The following is a 19,127-nucleotide window of genomic DNA, read 5'->3' as shown; positions in this document are numbered from 1 at the left end:
CAGTCTGATAAATTCTTGAAGAGGAGTAAAATTGAGCCACAGTGAAATGGGGGCCCACCCTCCTTCTTGTAACATAAAAGAGGTCCAAAGCTGAGATCAGAGTACCAACCATGTTCTCCAGGGAAAACCCTCACTTGCACACAAAGCTGACCCATATTAAATTATAAAGAAGCACCAGGATGCAATCTCTGTCCCGTCCCTGCAATTATTACCCCCCCCCCAAAGAGAAGACACATTAAAAACCTTCCTTTTAGAGAGGAAAACTCATCTGCTGAAAGGTAAAATTCAACCAGCAAAGCTTCTCTTCTGTTGTAAAGACACAGCACAATGCACAATGTCAGGTTCTCATACACGCAACTCGAAAATCTATTCATGCTAATCTCTTAAACTATGCATGCATGAAAGGCTGAGAGAAAAAAGAAGTGACAGAGAGAAGCCTAAATATGCTTCGTTCCCCAGATGCAGACCATGCAAACTTTCAAGGGAGTTCTTTAAAAGGTATGTCATAACTCGCACCACAATTAGCACATTTCGGTGTGTCTCCTTTCAGTAGCTAGAGTAACATTACCATTTTAAAGCTCCAGTTCATGTGTAAGAACTAGCTGTAACAGGAGTCCATTGTACTACGTCCTTTAAGTTATTCGGGACTATAATTAAACGTTTGTTCTATCCTTTCCCAATTTGTTTGCTACTTCAATCTGGCATTTACATATACTTCAAAAACCCAACTAATATTAGCCTAGATTCAGTGCAAACCGGCACAGTGGATGTCTTTTGACATGTTCATTTCTGCTTCTTTTAAGAACTCAGATACGGCCACTTGAAACTAAATCTAAGGAAGCCACAAAAGCTTCTTTGATCTGCGGTGCTTGCAGTTCAGAGTTCCCCTAAGCTGCATGCTTTGTAGGTTTTCTACTTCTATAGTTTCTTAGCTTTTATTAACAGCTATTTATTTTGGAAGCACTGGGCAAGTGAAGGGCACACACTCATTGCAGAGCTGGGTATGTTTTAGTGGAGCAGTGACTTATAAAGAGCCTAATGCTTAATATGTAGAACAGGACTGGGGAAACGTCAGCATAGGGGACAAACAAAGTCTTCCAGGTGAGTCTGTCTGGACCATGGAGTTCTCCCCTACTCTCCCAGGAAAAAAACACACACCACTGGCCCTGCCTCTCACCCTGAGTGCTTTTGCCTGGCTGGAATGTAGCCTTGCGCTCTGATAATACCTCTTGCTTGTCTGGATGGGGGGATACAGAGAGTCTGTAGAAACTAGTCTACTATACAAAGGTAAAACTTACATTTATTGTGCCACCCATTGGTGCCTCTAACTCTGCCCACCACTGGCATGTGACCCTCATAGGGTTCCCCCAAAGAAGCCCCAAAGTACATTCAACCATACCTTTCCAAGTTCATGCATTTTGACTTACTTCTTGAATCCAAAAAAATCGCTAAGCATGCTGCTAAGCGAAGTATCTAACATGTTTCCAAGAAAGGAGAGAAAACTGAAACCATTCAACACTTTCCCATACATATATGATTTCAAGAAGCTTTTGTGGCCCTGGCAGTTTATGTAACTGCCGTTCTCATTTACCAGTCAGTAAAATCAGCTCCTTGGTCTATATCCCATCTGTTACTATGTCAACTGCTTGATTTCTGCACCATCTTGGTTTCATGCTCACCAGCTCCCAGTGCTGCGAACGATCCAATACAGAATGTAATTTAGCTGGAGTAGGTAATGGTTCTTCATTTTAGTTTATTAAGAACCACTCTTCTTTATTGATTTTAGGATGCACCTATACCGTCACTGCATTTTTTACAACAACCTGAATTCTGCTCCTATTGATCAGCTAACACTGCCTTACAGCAATATCCTCCATGCTTGGTAAAGAAAATGCAGTACATCAAAATCACATATGGTGAAGCACTGGACGTGTGCCAGGAGATGGCAGATTCACCACCTAACAAAACTCACCAGGCACAAAGTGGGTTACAGGAATAGTATTTCAGCCCCAGGATCCACTTTTAACACATGCATGCATTGGGAGAGCCATTTCTTTGGCACATGGAGCCATGGAGCCAGTTTTGTCCAAGCAACCATGCAGAAAATTCAACCGTACCAGTAGGAGCTGGTCATCTAAACATGGCCCCAGGTGCACAGGAACCTCTCCTAGATAAGTAGGTCTCATGCAACTGGTTCAAAGGTCCCCTGCTTCTACTCTAACAAATACCAAGAGAAACAGCAAGGACTTTAAAGGATTAATGCTGAAAGCTCTAATATATTTCCTATTAAAAATGCACTGCTATTTGTATTTTCACTAATATACGTTGACTTCTTCGAGGCACCTGGAGATCTTTCCTACTATTTTCACCGTTTGAAGCAAATGGGGAAATTTTGTGGGATGTTATTGCTGCTATTTGTCATCACATTTCAAATTAACTTTCTCATAACTCGTCACACTGCAAATCCCCAAACTCTGTCGGATCCCAGCATTCAAAGAAAGATTAGAATATTTTTATGTCTTGCACTAGGATTTAAGAGGCAAGCAAGAGAAGCAGTAATTTTTTTTTACAAAATCCACCAGCAGTCAGAGGCATGATCAGAATGTTGTGAGAGTGAGGAACAGATCTGCCACTTTTCTCAAAAATAGCCCAACGTAACTCATTGATACCATCATCACTGACACAAACTCTAATGCCCTGTTTATCAATTTGACCTCCTTGCATTGCATCACATTTAAGTGGTAGGGTGAGTGTTTCTGCATGCAGAAAGCCCCTGGGTTTCTCCCTGGTATCAACAGCTAGTAGACCACAACTACCTGGGAAAGACATTTTGCCCAAGACCTTGGTGAGGTACAAACATCCAAAGGACGTGCAAATGTTCTGACTTGATAGACGGAATCTTCAGATGTTTCCCCCTAACCAAACTGCTTAAGAGTGACACTAGGGATTAAGCCTCTCAGCTGGACATTTGTAGGTGGTCTTAAACAATTGACTCAGCCCCATATGTATGGGTACTAGTGTAACCCACCCAAAGTTAAGGCAGTTGTAAGTCTCCTTTATGTGAGATTAACAAAATCAATAATGACCTTAAAATAAGGTGGATCATGCCCTTTGTTTTTGCTATTATAATTTAAAAGCACTTCAAGAAAATGATAATAACCAAATGCACTTATTCATACGATATTAACCTACTTTCAAGGACTGTATCCCCAAAATCAAATCCCTGTAACAGTTCAAAGAACGACCTTTGGAAAGAAAGCTACCGATTATTGAAAAGGTGGGGTTAGAAGAAACAGATTTGCTCCAAATACTCACCCCTGCCTAGTATAGTGTTTGTTTGTGTGTGTGTGTTTAAATAAAACATCCTTCTCCCCCTTTGTCCTTCTAAACATGGTTTGATGGACTGCCGATATTCATGCTTCTCATCCCAGACAGAGAACAACTGTTGGGATCCAGATAAAGGAATATGCTGGCAAAGACCTGTTCATTAGCTGTCATGTTAATCAGTGGAACTATCCCTCAGCTCAAATGTTCAATTCCACAACTCTGAAATCAGAAGACCTACAAAAAGGGCAAGTTGTGTGCTTATGACAAGAAAGGGGAAAATTATACCCCCTAATTATCTTTTAATTGATTTGGCTCTTAATTTTTATGACAAAATGACTGAGAGCAAGACATCCCTGAAGAAAGAATGAAAACAATCTGACCATTTAATCATCCTCCGGCAAATGCTTTATGAGCAAAGTTTAAGCAAGTAGCATGAATTTCCCATGCTAAAACAAGGCTTCAGGTTTCAGAATTCCTATTACTGGACTAAAGCTATCTTGCAAGAACTTACAATGAGCCTTAATGGAAAAAAAAAATGCAAGGCATGTTCCCCTGAATAACAGAGCTAGGCTATTTAGACACAAATGAAACCAAAATTGGAAGAAATATTCAAAAACATTTTAAATTTACTGAAATTTCCCAATTCACAACCCAAATTTTGAACGCAATATTTTAATTTTTTTTAAAAAATCAGATTTACATGTTGAATGTGAAAACTTACTTTAGCATGCAAGTACTTTAGATTTTTTGGCATCTGTTGGGGAAATGTTCTTAAGGAAGCATAGTTGTCAATCCCCATGTAGGGTTAGAAAAAGCTCCTGTCTGGAAACTCTGGAAAGCCACTGACAAGTCAGTGTGGAGAATGCTGAGACAGAAGCCAGTGGTCTGAATTGGTATAAGGCATGGGCATCTCTCCTGCGTATTGGCATAAAATATGTACACTCATCTAATGGCAGCTGTCAAAATAATAATACTGGCATTATGACCTGCCTTCTTTCAGATATAAATGATTAATCAGCAGCCAAAACACACACACACACACACACACACACACACACACACACGGCACCTATCAAAACAAATAAACGGTTGTACTAGACAAAGTTGTACTCGGAATAGACCAACTGAAATTAATGGACCAAAGTTAGTCATTTGGGTCTTTCTTGAGTATGACTAACATCAAATATTCCCAGGGGTCATGGTGCATAAGATGCTTCTGCAGTAGCATTTAGGACAATGGAAGGCCCTTTCCAACTCTCTCATCACTGCTGGTGCCGAGTATATCTGAGTGGTAAGGGAAGAGGTGAAAACTAAGGCCCAAGGGCTTGAAGATTCCAAATCAGAAACATTCATTTCCATACCCCCCCCCCATTAAAAAATCAACCCCATTACTACTTCTAGTCATCAAAATCCATTGGACATGCATCTTCAGTGATTTGTGGAAATGCCAGCTGGCCATTCACTAGCAATACAAAAGATTATAATCTCAGTTGACACCACCTTGTAGGACAGAGGTGGGGAGTCTCTGCCTGTGGGGCACATTTAACCTGCTCTGCCTTTCAATTTTGCCTACAAGGTCATTTCCCCCAAATCAGGTGCAGACTTTGGTTTTTCAAATTTCAGCAGTGCACTGTGCAAGGCGAAAATCCCCCCCCCCCCGCCACCTCTTGCCTTCTGTTCTGCTCAATTCACTATGTTATAGTTGCAGTTCCCTGCAGCACCCTTTAGGCTCAGCACCCAGCGTGGTAGAACCAGACATGCTGCCCCAAATCTGCCCTTGCCCAGATAATGCCCATCTGCCACATACCTGACATCATTGGGTGTCTGTGGGTAAGCAGAGATGAAGGTGGGTGGCTGCTTATGCAGCTAATCTCCAGAGAAAGCAGGTTTGGACTCCCCCCCCCAATCAGCTGATGGGTGGGGATTTCAGTCATGGTTGGTACAGCTGCACAAGTGAGTTTCCCATGGGGAGATCACTGGTGTGGCCAATCTCTGCAAAATTCAAGACTGAATTTAGATTGCTCATCAGCTGATGAGCAGAGAGTTTGATTCTGCTTTCTGCAGGCTCTGGCCATTATAAAGATGTCCCTTAAAAAGGGGGGGATTTTACTGGTCTGTCTCCCAGTCATACATTTCTCTGAAAGAGAAATGGCTTAATTGAAAAATAACCTCCATTTAACACCTTTCATTTGGAAATGAAAGAACACAGTTTTGAAGCTTTAATACTGGATTTAGCAAAATGTATGTCAGGCGCCCAAGTCAGACAGCCAGGAGAATCAGAAAGTAGTGCAAAGCTGTCTCATTACAAAGTCTTATTAATAAGTCAATGTCCTCAAATCTTGGATAGAATATTCTTTTCAATTTACCTTATAATATCCGTTAAGCTTTAAACCTAACTGCATTTAAATCTCCGGATATATTTCCACCAGAAAGCACTGAGAGTAGAATGTACCTGATGAAAAAAATAACAAACCCTGAAATTATATTTGACAGACACCTACATTATGAGGTCACAGTCATGGCCCCATTGTTAAAGGTTAGTCACATTCTGCCATTCTGCCAGACATTATAATGAGATATCAGGGAAGAGGAAGTTATACAGTAGACAGTTAGGATTTTACTTTAGTTGGCTCCACATGCCACATCCCTCGGCCCCAGCCACTGACATGCTAAAACCAACCAACCCTTCATCGTGCCAGACTCACCGGGATTAGCCTCTCCCAGGTGAGTCAACAGCCTCTCTTTTATCCTACATCTTTCCTTCCATTTCACCATCCAACTTCACCTCCTCTGCGAAGAAAATCCTTATCTTGAGAAAGATAGGGAGGCTTTGTCCAGGCGTTAAGAAATGGGAGTGGGTGAGTGTGGAGGGTACATGGGGCGCCATGTGCCAGCCTCTCCCCCAACCACAACCCCTACTGGCTCCACACCTGACTTCCTTCATTGAGTGGGAAGACTGGTAAAGGAGTTGATCATAATTTCCTCGTATTTTTGTGTGCATTGCTCTTATTTCCATGGTGTATCCTCACCTGTCTGGTAAAAAGAAATAGTCTGTTCATTTAGCATCACATTAGTAATGAACATTTCATACTGACATCAATTTATTTGGATGGGTGTTTCGGTGGGTGGGAGCATTTTATTCTGTTTTATTGCCTTTTTGTGCATGCAGCACCTGAGGGGGAAACTAGGATTGGTTTTGCTCTGAGATTAAACTGCGTGGGCCTTCCTTCTATCTGCTCAGAAGCAGATAAGAGAACATGGCACAGTAGCCCTTTCTTTTAAATCAACATTGAGCTCTTGTATTTCCTGTGCTGAGACACTGCATGTTAATAATTGCCAGTGCCTACGATCATAAAAAAAGGAATACATAAAATATGAATTGTATTCAGCTCAAGATACGCAGTGCTTTCGTAAATACTGTAATGAAAACCTGGCTGACAACGATTGATGCAAAATGCTTCTTGTACTATGGGATGTGTCACTGTGCAAGGATAATGTCATTAATATACACGCAGCACAGTAGCTCAATCAGCCCTGAGACTTTTCTCTTTTTCTGTCTCCCCCCCCCAATGCCTTTTATTTGAAATTGGCTTAATATTTCTTCCACTCTACCAGCTCCTTTTCGCTCAGTAATCAAATGACCAACAACCGCCAGTACCTTCACAATATCTAAATGAAGCAGGCAAGCATTCATCAGTAGCAGCCAATGAAGTGGCTACCGGTACTAGGATATGAGACAACACTGAGGGAGGGGAAATTGCATAACCTCACTGGCGAGTGTCAGAAGGTCTTGGTGGAATCTGCTAAAGAACCCTGTGTTGGAATGGACCAGTGTGGTACCTTTGAGATATAGTCAGACTGCATTTCCCATCAACCCATATCATTGGCCACGTTGGTTAGGCCTGCTGTGAGTTGGAGTCTACAAATACCCAGAAGGCCCCGTGCTGACTCCATGTGCCCAATGGCCTACACATTGCCAAAAAAAGAGGAAATACATCACCCAAAAAAGAGGACAGAGATCTGGGTAACATTTGTATGTGCTACTTTATATGTATAGATGCAAATTTAGAAATAATTACTAAAATTGGAATATAACTACATCTCCCCAAAGTGGGAAAGACTGTGACCAGGTGTCTTTATCATTCTGTTAGACAGGTACTAACTGTTGATAGGCAGCTTCAAAGGACTCTACTCTCCATTGAGATGGTTCTTCTTTAAACCAAGCTTGACCCAAGTAATAAATAAAGGACTACTTTAATCAGATCAGGGGTGGGAAGCCTGAGGCCTTCCAGATGTTGTTGTACTATAACTTCCATCATCTCTGATTGTTGGCCGCGCTGGCTGAGGCTGTTAAACCACATCTGTAGGGCCACGTGGCCATCTTCCTTTGAATTAGAGGAGTTTTCTCTGGCAGTCGTTCATAGAGACAACCCAATACTTTGTAAAATAAGGCACACAACTGCCTACACACACTAGTGCCGCACAACATAGATGATGATGCCAGCAGTCTAGGTGCAGCTAGAATTCAAATAATAATGCAATATAAGAAATAAAAGAAGCAATAGAAATACAACTTAAAATCACTATGAATATCCAATGTGATGGGTGTGCAACACCCACAGATATGCCATGCCCCACCTAAATGAAGCTCGCAGACCACTCATGGCCCACAGACCAAAGTTTGGGAATCTCTGCTCTGCAATATTTACTTGAGGTAAATGACGTTTTAGGTATTTATACTGAGTATTAAGATCTGTGGCATATATGTTAAATGAAGTCTGAATTGCCACATGTAATCTACCCTCCACCCTTTTTTTGGCACCTAAAGCATCCTCTGACGTTAAAGAGCGCCAGGGAGCCCCTGCGTGTACAGAGCTTCGTGGCTGATTAGAACCATTGCACTGCAAAAAAGAAAAAGAAAAGAAAGAAGCACTCTATGAGAAAAGCTGTGAACCTCCTTTCACAACAAAGCCCCCACCTTAGCTTTACTGAAAATTCACAGCCAAGTCTTTTGATTCTTTATTAGTTGAATTTTTCAATTTCATGAGGCAGGACAGCAGGGGAGATTCCCACTGACATTATTATATAAAATGATTATCTAAAACAATTATTCTTACTGAAAAGGTTTAGTTTGTGCATTAAGAAAAGTGTGGTTTTAATGTTCAGGGCCAACCCTTATGAAAAATTCTGAAAGAATTACAAATGCCTCGGTATAATTTCAATCAGATTCTGAATTAATTCTAATTAACTTTTTCGTAAAGGGAGTACAGTCACCATATCCCTTGGCAAAAAGTGAAAAAAGAGAGGGTTTTTTTTTTCAAAAAAGCAAGGAAGGCAACATTGTAATGCACTTCATTTTAGCAATTAGTGCCTATGCAGTTGTTTTTTTCAAAAGGTGTATTCAAGTTTAATGAAAGACCTCAATTAATTTGTTACAAAGAAGCATTTTCTTTTCTGAAATATATTTGTAACTTTGCAGACTAAGGGCATTTGGCACTTTTGTGTTTAGAGAGCACGACAGAATTACACACACCTGCAGCTTTGTGTGTGTGAGAGAGGAGTTACTTAGACAGCTACCTGCAAGTTCCATTCAACTCAGTGGGGCTTACTCCTGAGTAGAGTATTGGTTTGCACTTTTAGTAGCAAGCACATATCCACCATAGTTAGATGTATGAACTCCATAGCTCATTTTAGCAGATTGCTCTTAAATTTGTACTTTAGCTATTGGGCAGCATATAAATACCAGGGGTGTGATTGGGGTCCAAGATCCATCTTCTCTCTGTGGGTGTTTTGTTTTTTGCTTTTCAAAAAATGCCAGTCTCTTTCTGAGTCGCTCCATGCTCTCTCGGCTACAATCTGTAATTTTCTTTTCAATTTGAGGTCTTCCCTTGGTGCCTGAAATGGCCCCACTCACAGCCCTGATCCCCTGACCCCACTCACTGCTCTCTCGGTCATGAGGGGAGTTACATTTTCTGCTTTATAAAGTCCATAGAGCTGCAAGAAGAAGGTGGAAGAGTGATACTCTTTCCCACTTCCTTGAGCCTGTTCAAGGCTCAGATTAATTCTACTGGAGCTGATGTTTCCCCAGATCCCTTAGAAAATGAAGTGTATGTGAGTGTGAGTTCTTTCTCTCTCTAACTCTTGGAGAGGAGAGCTCATCTGGAGGAAGAGATGTGAGGAGCGGGTGATGCCCACAGTACTGGCTCGAAACCTCAGAGGTGCCCATGGACTTAAAGAGGTTGGCAACCCCATTATTATCCACACAGCATTCCTGATATTGCCCTCATAGTCCTTCACTGGACCATCACACGTGAGGAAATCTGCTTAACAATCATCCTGTTCACAGCATGGCATAGTCCCCAATTGGGTGAGAACACCCATGTCACTAACCCGGGGAGAAACAGCAGCCAAAGAATGATACTAAAGCTCTAGCTGGTGAAAAATGCTGCATCAGACTGTTGAGAGGGGCAGAATATTACTGACGTAGCTTTTGTTTCAAGGTATTAATTAATTCCATAAGACTTGGGTCTAGGGTACCTCAAGGACTGCATGATCCATTATATTCCTGCCCAAACCCTGAGGTCTTGTGGGGAATTATTGTTAGTGGTTCCTCATGGCTCAGTATTGTGGGCCCAACTTTATGGAACTTTCTTCCAGTTGAGGTTGGACAGAGTAGCTCCCTAGTCTAGTGAATGTCCGCCACCTACTGAAGACCTTTTTTCATGGCACTGGGCATTTTAATTGAATTTTGATTTTATAGTTTGAACTGGTTTCTCTCTCTCCCCCCCCCCCTCATTCTGAATTACCTTAGAGACTATTGTAATTAAGCAGTACATAAATTGCTGAAATAAAAATAAAGAACACCACCCAATGAGATATATTTGTAGGGGAACATTTATAAAATTTAAGAAAACAATTTCATGCACACTTATTCGATCCCCATAAGACTGGCTTTAGAGTAAACATGCATAGAATTGTACTGACCAGGGGAATTCCTACTCAACTTAAATTGCTCATTTCTACTAAATGCGGGTGGGGCTGTGGTCTAAACCACTGAGCCTACGGCTTGCCGATCAGAAGGTCGGCGGTTTGAATCCCCGCAACGGGGTGAGCTCCCGTTGCTCTGTCCCAGCTCCTGCCAACCTAGCAGTTCTAAAGCACGTCAAAGTGCAAGTAGATAAATAGGAACCGCTCTGGCAGGAAGATAAACGGCGTTTCTGTGTGCTGCTCTGGTGGTTTGCCAGAAGCAGCTTTGTCATGCTGGCCACATGACCTGGGAGCTGTACGCCGGCTCCCTCGGCCAGTAAAGTGAGATGAGCACCACAACCCCAGAGTCGTTCGTGACTGGATCTAACGGTCAGGGGTCCCTTTACCTTTACTAAAAAAACTGAAGCTGGAAAACACTAGGTGCAGCTCTGTGGCACTAGGTTGAAGTAAAATTTGCAAGAAAATGAATCTGGTTGTCCCCCCCCCCCATTCCCTCACTGCTTCTTCTGGACAATAATTTAAAGGGAATCCAAAGATGAATTGTTTTGTTATTTTCCCTATAGACAAACCATTATGACCAACATATTGTAATTATTACTTCTAATCAATATTTCCTAATAAGTTTTTCCAGGAAAGCCTGCAGCAAGGAGATACCCCTGTTGCCTTATTCAGTGTAATGGTCAATTTTCCATGATACAAGCTGTGATGAAAAGCTCTCTCGATTACAGTTTTCATACACTCGTTCTCTCTATATTAAAGTTGACCTCAAGAGGACCTGAGAGCCTGCTGACCCAATCACCTCCCAGGAAACATGGTGCCTTAGGGAGCTGTTACATGCCTCTTCTTTCCCACAAAACCACAAAGCATTTCCCCTTCAAGCAGCAGAAAGAATTAAATGCATAGAAGTTGGTGGTGATTAAGCCTCTCGAGTTATCAGGTCCTTTTCAGATATTCTCTGCCTTCAGTAATTCTATCTCAAGACTTGGCAGGCAGAGTCCAACTTCAGAGCTCTGTCTTCCCATTAACTGGTCCAGATTTAAAAGTGGCTTGCCAACCCAAACCTCCTGGCTCATCAGGACATGAATCCCAATGGGAAAAAAGGGACGGGTAGATCAGTTTGTTTAAAGTTGACATCAAATGGAAGTAGACCAACCCAACCGCCCCCCCCCCCCCAATAAAGCCATTCATGAAGCCAGTGTCCATAACTTAGTCTCACCCATTTCTGTATCACCAGCCCTAATCCAATCCCATTTCATTTCTGCATCAGTCTGTTGTTGCTTGTCTATTGCTAGGTTTTTGCAGCATTCTGCTGATAAAAATGAGAATCAAAATGTCCCTGAAAACTTTCAGGTTGTGAAGTCAGGGGGCATTTCAGTAATTCTGGAGGTGTGATGCAGGGGCAAATTGTTTGCTTGACTTGCCACTGACAGGGTTTGTGTCACCGTGGTGTCTGTGCTATCCTTTGACACACCAAAATAGCTAGGCTTCAGGTTCTGCCCCTTCCTGCCCAGTTGTCAGAAGCTTTTATTTCAAGAGCTGGCAATTGTAGTTTCCCATGTCAAAAAGTTGTAAATGGAATCATACCGGGAACTGGGACACTTAGGGTGGCCATGTGATCAATTTATTTTATTTGTATTTATTTAGAAAGGTTTATAGGCCATTTAATCATGAGACGCAGCAAAAATTTCTGTAAAATGCAGCTAAAAGCTTCCAAACCGTTTTTTAAAAAAAGTATACTTAAAATAATTATCAATGAAACACTGATAAAATTAGCAAAATGTTTAAAAACTAAACTATATGCAGGATAGACTTGCTGAAATAAAAACAGGTGTCTAAAACAAGATAGTGGAGGTACCTGACTAATGGCCACAGGAAGAGAGCTCCGAAGTATAGGCACAGAAACACTAAAATATCACCCCTTCAATAGTTATAAAATCAGAACATGACTGGTGATGGCAGTGTTAAATATTACTTCTAAGTCATGGCACCAAGTAGGTTTTAATGGACCAGAAGCTAATAAGACATTTTGAGTGACAGTTAGAGGGTACAGGAGCCATACCCAATCTGGTGTCCTTCAGATATTATAGACTGACTACAGCTCTCATTAGTTCCATTCCAGTATGGGCAATGGTAATGGATGATGGGAGTTATAGTCAAAAACATGGCTGTGGATTATGGGAATTGTAGTCCAAGTAATATAATGAGCAGCACATTGGAAGAGGCTGCGGTGTAGTGACAGTGTAGGTAGATCAAGTAAGCACAGTCCCGATTCTTCCTCCCCTGCTACATGCACTCACAAGTACACCTGCAGGCATACAGGTTTATCTTCGCAAGGCTCTGGACTTCGTGAAGCACCTCACCTACACTCACAATTAGGAGTACAACTTTCCCAGCGCTGAAGCGAATGGCAAAAGAGAAGTGGAGAAATACTAACAGTTTTGTCAGCTAACATAACCAAGAACAGGAAACCTGCATTTCTGTTCTCAGAGTGAATAGTGGTGTAGCATGCATTTTGCATAATAAAGTCTGCAGTCGCTGCTTTTTACACTTTCAGGAGGACCGAAGGCTGAGGCATGTAATGATTCAGCCGGGCTTGGCAGCGGATGCCACTCTTTGTTCTGCAGGTTCGTCGCCTTCAAAACATAACATACTTCAGAGACTTTGTTTTGCCTTTGCTAATCTGTCAAAGACTTAACAGTGTTCAGCCGATATGAAAATGTCTCATAATGGAGAGGAAGAGCTCTCGGGATATCAAAGTGCTGCAGGGAAGAGATGTCACAGAAATGCAGAAGGTAAATAAATTCCCCCCCTCCCCCCATCATGAGTTCTTGTAAATACCTGCAACTTGCTCTGTCAATACTAATGTTCAGAACATTTATCTAAAGATGTGATGTAATTTGGAATACATATTGAGAGTATATATTGAAAGGGGAAGGGGACAAGGTTGAACTTGTTCCATATTGCAGGGAGGTTATGCAGGGAGAAAACTATTCTAATGGACAAAATAGCTGGTTTGATGTGTACTTGGGCACAGCAATCTAAGCTACCCCTCACTTCGGATAATGGATCAGTTTTCTTTCTGAAGCAATAACAAAGTTTTCCCACAGTCATGATAATGTTCTGATGATAGATGTTCAGTGCCCTTGATCTCTAACCCTTAAGGTACTATCTGCACCATACATTTAAAGCAGTATCATACCACTGTAAACAGTCATGGCTTCCCCCAAAGAATCCTGTGACTGTAGCTTGTTAAGGGTGCTGGGAGTTCTTAGGAGACCCCCTATTCCCCTTACAAAGCTACAGTTCCTACAGTTCCTTGGGAAGAGACATTGACTGTTAAACCACTCTGGAAACTAAACATTTTAAGGGGAATGGTGATCTCTTAACAATTCTCCGCACCCTTAACAAACTACAATTCCCCGGTATGATACTGCTTTAAATGCATAGTGTAGATGGGGTATTTGTCAGTTTAATGAAGGAATGTATTTCCTAGGCAATGAGAGTGACTGTAGCGGGTGGAGTGGCCTTCTTCAATCTCTCAATTTTCCATATAAAACCTGTCTAGTGTTCCTACACCTCTTGACTGTCTGGCTCTTGTTACTTTTTCCAGTCTTTTCAGCACCAGCTTAACACTGACATTTTGCTAAAATTGAAATGTGATGTGAATTTAGGAGTTCTCCATCAGGTGAATCACTTGGGGAATTTTGCAGGAAGCCTAAAGAATTTGAATAAGGCCAGTAAAAATTTATCTGGACAGTTCTGTTGCACACACCTAATTTGATCCCATGTTTCCAGCGTGGTGTAGTGGTTAAGAGCGGTAGACTCGTAATCTGGGGAACCGGGTTCGTGTCTCCACTCCTCCACATGCAGCTGCTGGGGGACCTTGGGCTAGTCACACTTCTCTGAAGTCTCTCAGCCCCACTCACCTCACAGAGTGTTTGTTGTGGGGGAGGAAGGGAAAGGAGATTGTTAAGCGCTTTGAGACTCCTTAGGGTAGTGATAAAGCAGGATATCAAATCCAAACTCCTATTCTTCTTCTTCTTCTTCTTCTTCTTCTTCTTCTTCTTCTTCTTCTTCTTCTTCTTCTTCTTCTTCTTCTTCTTCTTCTTCTTTCCACCAAAGTGGAGTTGCTGTGTAATGCAGCCCAGGATTTCCCCAATCCACTTTGATGGATCCAGGGCTGCCAAACATAGGTGGTAGTCACACAACTATATGTTTAATCTGGGCTTGAAACTCTAAATAAACATCTGCTAAGTGACAAGGAGGAGTGAAAAGGAGATGCAGGCAAAAATTATTACCTGCCCCTTCTTAAGTAAGTGGATGTAAGTCTCTTCTTAAGCAGGAATGGGGAACCTATGGTTCTTAAATGTTGTTGGGCTATAGCTCCCTTCATTTCTGACCATCAGCTATGATGATGGAATTCAATAACAACTGGAAGGCTACAGATTCCCACTCTCTGTGATATAGCATGGGAGATGTTCCATACAATGTTTACCAGAACATTGGAAGCATCATTGTGGAAGAAGTGAATTCTGGTTTAATGATGTACTTCTCAGCAACAAATTCCGGATGTGGAGCCCTAATGAGTGGCATCTCCAGGGGTTTGTGACAGAGTTTGCCAGCTCTTTGAAACATATATTGGAGGTCATGGTGTGCATAGAGACACATTTTAGGTTCTATCATTGTACGTTTTTCAAAATTGTTTGAGTCGGAAATTGGCGCAGAATCCATTTCTATGAGGACAGCAGTGCTTTAGGCTTAGAAAGAAGTTTGCAGCACTTGTTTGCAGCCTCTCCATTTTGTCTGTCCGTCTACATTTGCTTTTTCTAAAGCTAAACCACTTTTCATAGCAGAACATTCCTGAAATTGAGAATCAGTTAGTTGTGATTTAACTCTTCAGCAAAACCTTGCTAATACATGGGCTGAAAACATGCTACCATTAATGTAATGAATAAATTAAATGCATTTAAAATGGTCTACTGCAAGTTGTTGTTATTGTTGTTGTTGTGTTAAAGACCATTTGTCTAGTCTGTGTGTTTAAGAGCGTAAAGCTTTGACAATGACAATTGCATCAATCTAGTAAAGAGCCATCATTTGTGTTGAAATGCTTCTGTTAAGCAAAACTGCTTTCACCTTCAAGGGCATAGTGGAATATTGCCATAGAGACCATCTATTTTTAGAAGTAACTATTAAAGAGCCCCCTTGTGCTTTGTACTTCCTATTTTGTATTTATCATGGATAAATATTACTGTACCTTAATTTTTGTGGACGTATACAGTTTGGGGCATAGGAGCTGTGCAAAGTGGGGTCATATCCTGTTCATTGCTTTACATTAATGAACTGGGAGATCCATCAGGTGACAGTTGTACCCAAACCTGAGGTTTCCTGGCTTAGAGTCCACAACATCTTACGTTAAGACACAAACATACTGCAACATCAATTATATTATTTGGTCTTAGAGATATGACTATATTGCTCAAATCTGAGCAGCAATCAAGTGCTGAATGCAGGGACACACTCTACAGCAGTGGTGTCCAAACTTTTTTCAAAGAGGGCCAGATTTGATGAAGTGAAAGGCTGTGAGGGCCGACGCAAAGGCCAACCAAAGTTGTTGACCTTTTTTAGGATTTAAGTTGTTTTTAGGGGTTGAAGTTGTTGAGGGTTTTTTTTAGGATTTTAGCCCAAGAAATGAACTGCCACAGGGGCTGGATTAAACCAACCAGTGGGCCGGATTAAGCCCCCAAAACAGACTTTGGACATGGCTATAGGCTGTCCTGATAAATGGCTGGGGCTCTGGATCTTTGCCAAACCAGTAACTTCCAATTTCCAAGTGGAACAGTTGGATTTGAACAGTTCTTGTTCATCTTCTCCAAGCTTGGCCTGATGATGCTCAAAGAGATCTTGATTTTTGTCAAAGCTCTATGACAGGGGTCAGCAAACTCATTCAGCAGGAGGTCGGTCCACTGTTCCTCAAACCCTCTGGGGGGCCAGACTATATTTTGGAAAGAAGAAAAAAATCAACGAATTCCTATGCCCCACAAATAACCCAGAGATGCATTTTAAATAATAGGATGCATTCTACTCATGTAAAAACACGCTGATTCCCGGACCGTCCGCAGGATGGATTTAGAAGGCGATTGGGTCAGTTCTGGCCCCCGGACCTTAGTTTGCCTACCCACGCTCTATGATTTTCCAGGAAGATCAGTCAGACCTCAAAGTACTAAATGGGTGCCTAGCCCTCTGACCTGGCACATTGTAAGCTGGTGTTCTAGGGAGCTAAGTGGTGGCAAGAGACAGCTGGCACAGAGAGCCCTCAGTGAAGCTGTTTCCTTCATAGCCAAAACCTTTACCTGGACCCACTGGCAATTCCTGAAAGACAACTCCTCCAATTTATCCTTTGTTCATGTGTAATCAAAGTCACTTTGCTCACTCCTTGTATGAATGAACTGGATATCAGGCATCAGAACTCATTCTTTGAATAGCCCCACATCCTCATTTATGGAAAGCACACCCAAGAGAGAGTCACCAGGCACTTTCATTGCTGAGTTTTGACCACTAGGATTAAGGCTGTTTTTTTTATTTTTCAGCGCATTTTCATGAATAATTTGTTGAAGTATTGGACTATGAAACATGTTGTTTAATCATTAGTTATATGCAGTTTTGGTTGTTGTTTCTATATATTATTTAAGAGGTGTATTTATTTGAAATTAATGGCTGCTCACATTTTTGTTTTAGCATCTTCTGCTGTTTTTAACAACCTGCTTCTGTAGTTCTGAATTTATTTTATTGTTGCATTTTATTTTTATTTTGCTTGTGTTATTGTTCATTGCTTTTATAATTAAGTTTAAAAGCAGGATGCACATTCCCTAACCATGTATAGTGATGCACACATATGGTGCAGTAGATGTCAGAAATTTGGACAGCACTGAAAATACCAGGCGACTTTCATGAATGTTCAAAAACTCATAGAGATGCATTCCCAAATGATGACACCTACCTTAGTATTGTTGCTGGCATTCCATGGCATATGCCTGGAACATGAGGAATACATATCTATTTTATGACATTCCTCAAAGTTATTGCGGTTTGGTAGCACTTACATGTGAATGTCTACATTCATCAACTTGTGTACGTTCTCTGCAATAAACACACTGCTGAAACTAGCATCTTTTTTGATCAAACTCCTAAGTTAGATGCCAGTCCCAAGACATTTCCTTCCTTCCTTCCATCAGGCAACACTTGGAGTCCTTTCAGCTTGTTTATTTGGGCTTCAGTCCATGTTGCTGTTGTTATTTATTGGATATATTAGTCTCTCTCTCTCTTGTTTTACGAAAAGTAAACTTAAGGCAACTTAAAGACCAATGGAAAGCTAAAACAAAATAAAAGCTCCCAATTCCATCCAACAGACTTCAATAGGAGAACACTTGGGTGAATCAAGTTCTCACCTTGTGTTGAGCGTTGATTAGAAGATTCTACCGGTACCTGAAACTGATTTCTTAACTCAGAAGGCTGCACATGCATGAGGGGAATACTATTGTTCCTAATTTATGGTCCATTCAGCTTGCATAATTGTTATGTGTTGTTTCATGGTGGCTGGCGAAGCTCTCCGCAATCTACACAATAAAATGTAATGATCTACTCTTTCCACTGCCTGTTTCTCCACCAAGCCAAGAGTACCAAGGGAGCCAATAATAAATGATCCACACAAACTGAAATGTTAGAGAAGAGCTCAGAAAAGTTATTTTCACATTTTGTTCACCAAATAGAGCTATGACTTGTGTTAAATGCCAGCTGTGAGGTATGATTGGTCTGAATACCAAGAGAGCATAAGAGATTCATGCGCTAATGAATCAAATCCTCCCATTATAATATAATGTGTTTCCCCCCTTTTCTTTTTAACATGCTTCTCTTCAGCATTTTCCTCTTTTAATCATCTATAGCTCTTCCCTGCTCACATCTCACTCTCAGTCGAGACAAATATCTTCAAAGAATAGGCAATTTTCATAGCCATTAGCAACACCCAGAGCACAACTGCTGTAGCTGTTATTTTTCTGTTATTGTAAAAGGGATTTAGATTAGTTACACCTTGAAGTGTGTGCCCTCACTTATGTTCCAGGAAACAAGATTTGCAACTTATTTTTCTACTGATACCAAACCTTATTCTTGGTCAGTTGATGTATGTATTACATCCTCTGCTTTCAGATGCTGAGATCCTCCTTGATTTTTGACTGAAATTGGGCTATATTTATACAGATGATTTTTTTAAAAAAAGAGATAAGTTTATGGTTAATACTAGTGTTCTTGCAGTGTAGAATCATATAGTGATTCTTTCCCCCTAAATAGGCCTGAATGAAACGAAAGCCATACACATAGGATTAAGGCTGCAATCCCATACACACTTACCCCCTGAACTCAGTGACACTCACATTTTAGGGATGGAGATGGAATTCAATATACTTTCTGAAACAATAACCGAACCACAGCACCAGCATCCTTAAAAATTAACATTTCTCCAAACTTGCAACACAGTTTTCCACAAAAATCCACGTATTAGGGCAAGGTGTCCATATAAATGCATATGTTAGTGAAAATAACATGCAAATTCATCACATTAGGAGAAACTGGTTGCAAAAATGGATATATTTGTCAAAATTGCATACAAATATGTGATTATTAGGATAGATCTGCACTAGAATGCTGTTGAGTTTTCAAGAAGATATTTTTAATGGCAAATTGCTGCAAAAATGTGAAGAACTGAGTTTAAGACTGCAGAAACAAAAAACTGGAAGAGCCAAAATAGACAGGTTCTTCCA

The 19,127-nt window shown here is 41.1% G+C and overlaps 1 protein-coding gene across 3 annotated transcripts in view; it reads right to left on the bottom strand.

Annotated features, from left to right (window-relative positions):
- Positions 1-19,127, bottom strand: part of CCSER1 (coiled-coil serine rich protein 1) — a 706,782-nt gene that overhangs the window by 5,565 nt on the left and 682,090 nt on the right. The window lies entirely within an intron of this gene.

This window comes from Zootoca vivipara, chromosome 9 (genome assembly GCF_963506605.1).
Source record: "Zootoca vivipara chromosome 9, rZooViv1.1, whole genome shotgun sequence".
Classification (NCBI taxonomy): domain Eukaryota; kingdom Metazoa; phylum Chordata; class Lepidosauria; order Squamata; family Lacertidae; genus Zootoca; species Zootoca vivipara.
Note: the sequence above shows the minus strand (reverse complement) of the source record. Positions and strands in the feature narration are given on the sequence as shown.